Here is a 6,648-nt window from a genome sequence, read left to right as displayed (position 1 = left end):
GTGGAAAACCAGTGGAAAGCTCTAAAAGGAGAGGTCCTAACTGTGCAAAGTAGACATGTCCCTTCAAAAATAAGAGTGGTACTGCCAAATCTAGACCCCCTGGTTGTCTAGAGGAATTACAGGGGAAGATCGAACAGAAAAAGAAAGTGTACAATAGGCATAAAGAACCAAGCACTGCACATAGCCTAGACGAGTGAAGAAAGTGCAGGGATGAAGTCAATAAGGAAATCAAAGAGAGGGCATGAACAAATATTATCAAGTAAAGTTAAAGAAAACTCAAAGATGTTTTACCAAAATATTCATGGTAAAATGTTAGTTAAGGAAAAAGGTGGGACCTATCAGAGACAAAGAGAGGAACTTGTGTGTAGATGCAGAAGTTGTGGGAAGAGTTTTAAATTAATATTTTGCCTGTGTTTGCAAAGGAAATGGGTGGTGTAGATATAATAGTCCAGAAAGAACATTGTGAGATACTGGACGGTATGATCAAAAAGAGCGAGGAAGTACTCGAAGGATTGAAATACTTGAAAGTTGATAAGTCGCCAGGGCCAGGTGGATTGTTTCCAAGGCTACTGAAGGAGGTCAGGGAGGAGATAGCAGATGCTCTGAGGATGATTTTCCAATCCTCACTAGACACAGGGGAGGTACCGGAGGACTGGAGAAATGCAGACGTGGTTCCATTGTTTAAAAAAGGATCAAAGGAAACGCCAAACAGTTATATGCCAGTCTTATGTCAGTGGTGGGCAAATTAGTACAATCAATCCTAAGAGATGGGATTAACTGTTACGTAGAAAGGCATGGACTATTCAAGAATAGTCAGCATGGATTTGTTAAAGGAAGGTCTTGCTTCACTAATTTGATTGAATTCTTTGAGGAAGTGACAAGAATGATTGATGAAGGTAGTGCAGTGGATGTGGTGTATGTTGGTTTTAGCAAGGCGTTTGACAAAGTCACACATGGCAGATTGGTCAAGAAAGTGAAAGCCCATGGGATACAGGGCAATGTGGCAAACTGGATGAAAAGTTGGCTTAGTAACAGGAAACAAAAGGGTAATGGTCGATGGCTGCCATTGCAATTGGAAAGTTGTTTCAAGTGGAGTTCCACAGGGCTTGGTGTTGAGACCCTTACCGTTTGTGTTATATATTGATTTGGACGTGAACGTGGGGAGCATGATTGGGAAATTTGCGGATGACACAAAGATTGGCCGAGTGATGGACAGTGCAGAGGATAACTATAAACTTCAAAACGATGGATTGGTGGATTGGTGATGAAGTGGCAAATGGAATTTAACACCGAGAAGCGTGAGGTCATGCATTTAGGGAGGTTGAACAGTTATAGGGAGTACACAATAAATGGGAATGTACTAAAGGGTAGACAAAGTGAGAGATTTGGTGTACAGGTACACAGGTCCCTAAAGGCAGCAGTTCAAGCAGACAAGGTTGTTAAGAAAGCACATGGAATGCTCTCCTTCATTGGCAGAGGTATAGAATATAAAAGTAAGGATATAATGTTAGAATTGTATAAAACACTAGTGAGGCCACAAGTGGAATATTGTGCGCTGTTCTGATCACCACATTACAGGAAGGACGTTATTGCTCTGGAGAGAGCGTGGAGGAGGTTTACAAGTATGTTGCCAGGGCTAAAAAAAAGTGTAGCTACCAGGAGAGATTGGATAGAGTCATAGAGGATTACAGCATGGAAATAGGCCCTTCGGCCCAACTTGTCCATGCCATCCAGTTTTTACCACAAAGCTAGTTCCAATTGCCAGCATTTGGCCCATATCCCTCTATACTTATCTTACCTATATAACTGTCTCAATGCTTTATTTAACTGTACTCGTCTCTACTACTGCATCTGGTAGCTCATTCCAGACACTCCCCACCCTCTGTGTGGAAAAACTCTGGCAATTTTGTATCTCTCCCCTCTCACTTTAAACCTATGCCCTCTAGTTTTAGACTCCCCTACTTTGGTTGAGGTTATTTTCCTTGGAACAAAGAAGGCTGAGGGGTGACTTAATTGAGGTGTACAAAATTATGAGGGGAAGAGATAGAGTGGACAGGATAAAATTGTTTCCCTTGGTGGAAAATTCCAGAACCAGGGGATGTAAGATTCAAGATAAGTGGCAGAAGGTGTAGAGGGGACACGAGGAAGAACGTTTTTACGCAGAGGGTAGTGAGAGTCTGGAAATCGCTGCCTGAGTTGGTGGTGGAGGCAGAGACCCGAAACTCTTTTAAAAGGCGCCTGGACCTGCACCTTAAGTGCTCTTGAGCTTCAGGGCTATGCAGGAAGGTGGGATTAGAAAGGGTATCCTAGGGCTGGCATGGCTGAGATGGGCCAAATGACCTCCTTCTGTGCTGTAACTTTTCTACGATTTTAAGGTGGTCACTTAAAAGTGCAAATAGTGGAAATCTGAAATAAAAGCATAAAACTGCAAAGACGTAAGCAGATCCAGAAGTATAAAAGATTGGTGAACTTCTTCTGTAGACACTTTGTTAAAACTAGGAATGTGGCATCATTTCAGTTTTGATTCCTGACAGAGAGATGATCCATATCTAAATGCAAACCTGTCCTTTTTTTATGACGCTGACACATCAGTGTATTGCAGATACACTTCAAATTCTGTTGTAGCAGAAATATGAATGAAACAGATTGTACTTTACACGCAACTCAGTTTTAAATGTATCGTCGGGAGGTTTTAATTTAACACCCCGACTCGCTTCCTTTTATGAGTCATGCTGCACATCTGCATTGATAACAGCAAACAAAAGGATCCAGTCACCATCAGATCATGCATAGGACTCACACCATGGCAATTATTTAAACACAAGGACGACATTTGCATTTCGCTAGCCTGATATTTTTGTAATTACAAATTACTCACTCTCTCCCACAGCAACGCCATCCCCCAGACAAACTCAGTATTTCTAAATCAGCCTTCCATGAAGCGCACATTAATTTCTCAATGCAAAAACATGTTTTGTGTAGTTAACACTAAAGCTTAATGCTTACTCCATCTCTTCATCATCATTCATTACCTTCCTGATCTTGCTAGACTATCAACTCTTGCAAATCCCTGACCAGTTTCAATAGCTGTAGGGAGCGCAAAAAAAGTACATTTTTGTACACATTATACACAACCAGGTCAGAGATGCACTTAACTTGCAATTATGCGGGTCCTATCTTCCATTTTAAATCTTTTAAAATGCTGCAAGCTACTTTGATGTGTAGTTACTGCTGTTGTTGGGAGGGTGTTGTTGGGAGGGTATGTAGTATGTTGTAAGTTCTACCCCCTCTTCTTTTAAGGATGTGTAGATAGAGTTAGCTCAATAATGGTTGCCTGCAGCTGAGCATGTTAGTCTTACTCATCGCATGTCGTTTTGTGACTTGAATGACGAAAGTGCTGGAGATTCTTCTTCCAAAGGATTAGTTCAATAATTTCCAACAATTCCTTTGACCATAAGTTCATAAGATATAGGAGCAGAATTAGGCCATTTGGCCCATCGAGTCTGTTTCGCCGTTCGATCATGGCTGATTTCATCCTGGCCTTAACTTCACCGTCCTGCCCGTTCTCCATGACTCTTCAACCCATTACCAATTAAAAATTTGTCTGACTCCTCAAATTTACTCGCTGTCCCAGCATCCACCGCATTCTGGGTAGTGAATGCCACAGATTCACAACCCTTTGGGTGAAGTAGTTTCTCCTCAACTCTGTTTTAAATTTGCTACCTCTTATCCTAAAACCTCTCATTCTGGAATGTCCCACAAGAGGAAGCAGTCGCTCCACGTCGACTTTATCCATACTTTCTATCATCTTACATACCTCAATTTGATCTCTCCTTATTTTTCTAAACTCTAGAGTATAGCAGCGCTTCCAACTAGCACGGATTTTACGTATTTCATACGTATTTCTGCTTGAATACGGCAATATAATTTCTCGCGTTAAAATATGTACTGAAGGAGAGTATTTAAGTGAGTTGAATTGTTTGGGGGAGGGAAGGAAAAGAATACTAAAAGGCAGCTCCCTGCAGAAGGCTGGCTGGCTTGCTTTGTGGGGTCGAGGGGAAGGTGAGAAGAGGAGCTGATTGGCAAGCCGCAGTGAAGCAGTGAATGCATTCCTCCCGAAACGCTTCGATTGGTTTTCTTGCCAACGGCTGCTGGAAGACAGGGCCCTGCCCCCTCTCATATCCACCCCCTGCACTATACAGCGCATGCATGTCATGTGATCCTTCGCACGGTCTCACATCGAGGTGCCTGTACATGAATGTAAAAGCATTGGATTTGCATTTTCCATTTGTGTTTTAGATTTGTGCAATAAAGGTGTAAAGCTGTACTTCAGATTGGTGGGTGTTTTTTCTTTGAAATGAAAATACTGATTTACTGCCAAAATACTGATTTCTGGTATCTGGAATACTGATTTCTGTTGGGAAAAGTTGGCAGCTCTGGTATAAGCCTAAACTGTTCAATCTCTCTTCATACGACAAAGCCTCATCTCTGGAATCAACCTGGTGAACCTCCTCTGAACTGCCTCCAATGCCACCACAACTTTCTACAAATAAGGGGACCAAAACTGTGCACAATACTCCAGGTGCAGTCTCACCAATGCTTTGTATAGTTGCAACAATCATGGCTGTAAAAATGTGAGGAATGGGAGCTGATAGTACAAGTAGAGCTGAAGACGATGGATAGCTGGTCCGAGGAGTGCTGGGCAGGTATGTGATGAGATGTTGCTGTTTGCAGCTGGAGTCCTGGTTGTAATAACACAGCCAAGTTTGGAGTTGCTTTTCCAAATCTCCTTCACCCTAACTTTGCAGCATCCTCCATCTGGTAGCATGCCCCAAGAGGGGGCTGGCAACCAAAGACTTCCAGTAGATTGGTCCATGATTATGCTTGGAAAAGTACTGTAGTGGTTTGCTGTTGCCTTCTAACTTTGCTGAGTACCCTGCTAAAGTAGAAGTGGGGTAACGAGGGAAGTTGCTCTGCAAGTTTTTTCCCCACATTTCAAAGCTTTTTGGGAGTTGCATTACACTGGGATGAGCTTTGCAATGATTATGCACCTACTGCCTCAATGACAGCTAAGGAATAAGTGGCAACAGTATTCATAAAAGATTATGACTTCTTGTGACATTTACTACATTTCATTTGCGCAACCTTAATGTGGCATTAAGGAGGAAGTTAAAGTGGATGACCAATATCATGAATGTCAATGGTGACTACTGTAAAATGATTCAGAATACAAATGAACAATAATATTTTAATTAGTTGCACAATAGAATACATCGAGCTGGTAAGATCTGTTGATGTTTAATTTCGCATAGCTTAACTATCAATTTAAAACTGATTTTGAAGAAAAACTGAACATCCCTCACAAGCTGCTTAAGAGAATACAAGGCGAGTCTGCCCATCAATTCTTCCAGGAACCTTTTCATAGGCTAATCGCCTTTTCTTCAGTTCTGGTAAAATTCTGTATCTCGGTTCTAATAATTGAACAAAGAAAGATCATGAAAATCTGCTGGCGCTCAGAAATTATGCTGAAATCTAAAGATTTCTTCAATATTTCAGTGTTATCTCATTACTTTTTAAAAGGGTTAATGTTGCAATTAAAATACTGAAGGGCAGTGCATCTGAATATTTTGCTATAATGTCCTCCACTGGGGAGGGAAAATAAAGTTAGTTCAATAATGGCTGCCTGCAGCGGAGTGTTAGTTTTACTCAGTACAATACACAACACGCAGAATTTAAACAGGGCTGTTAATTGTATATTATATATTATATATAAAATATGCTATATACTATAAGTACAAAATATTATAATGCTATATATGTTACAGAGCTATAATTATATATATATATATATATATATATATATATTAGGATTCTCCGCCACCTGATGTCGGCAACTGGGATTGCGATCGGTCAGAGAATACCTGGTAAGGCAAACATCATGCGTGATTTGTGAACAGTGCTGATTTTGTTCCGATACTGTGTTCTCCCACTGGCGGTATTAATGAAGTTCACACGCAGTCCCAGCAGACCCATGCAAAACCGGCAATTGAATGGCTTTGAATGTCATTATCGGGTTGGGCAACGCATGTTCCACCCCTCCACCATGCTCCACTCCTCTCAGGCCGCGGTCACGCGAGTGCTAATTGGTGCAAGTATTTACAAGCGGGGCCTGGGCACCACGGCTGTTCGCGGGGGTGGAGGATTGAGAGTCTAAGAAAACTCTCTCTCTAAACTTGTCTGGTGTACTGAGTGCTGGCTGCCTGGGCTACAGGGAGTAGCGGGGGAATGACTTGGTGCTAGGTCCGCGCAATCGGGGTGTCCCCCTCGGGATTGGGTGGCCTGGCTCAGACCAGCATTGCTGCAGTATATGATTTAACGTACCCCTTTGTTGCAACTTGTAGTCTACTGGCTGTGTACACTGCTGACTGTGTCCTGTAAATTCTCAGAGAGCCTCTGGTGATGTCCGAGCCCCCCCCACCCCCCACTCGCCCCTTCCCGGAAACCCTCATAACCCAGCAGTATAATTAATAGTATGGCCTAGCCCACCCAGGTGTTGGCACTCTTCAGAAGTGCAGCCCCTCTACAGAGGAAGCAGGAGATTGGCAGAGCTCACCTCAACCAAAGGACACCAGAACAGTGGCCCTTGGA

At 42.5% G+C, this 6,648-nt stretch overlaps 1 long non-coding RNA gene across 1 annotated transcript; it reads right to left on the bottom strand.

Annotated features, from left to right (window-relative positions):
- Positions 1 to 5,234: 5,234 nt before the first annotated feature.
- Positions 5,235 to 6,257, bottom strand: LOC140430099 (uncharacterized). Its single transcript, XR_011949328.1, has 2 exons — positions 5,922 to 6,257; positions 5,235 to 5,471 (listed from the first exon to the last, which is right to left on the bottom strand). It is a non-coding gene; the product is annotated as an uncharacterized lncRNA (long non-coding RNA).
- Positions 6,258 to 6,648: the final 391 nt, after the last annotated feature.

The sequence above is a fragment of the Scyliorhinus torazame genome, chromosome 9 (genome assembly GCF_047496885.1).
Source record: "Scyliorhinus torazame isolate Kashiwa2021f chromosome 9, sScyTor2.1, whole genome shotgun sequence".
Lineage (NCBI taxonomy): Eukaryota > Metazoa > Chordata > Chondrichthyes > Carcharhiniformes > Scyliorhinidae > Scyliorhinus > Scyliorhinus torazame.
The sequence above is the reverse complement of the archived record's forward strand: the minus strand, read 5'-3'. Positions and strand labels throughout refer to the sequence as shown.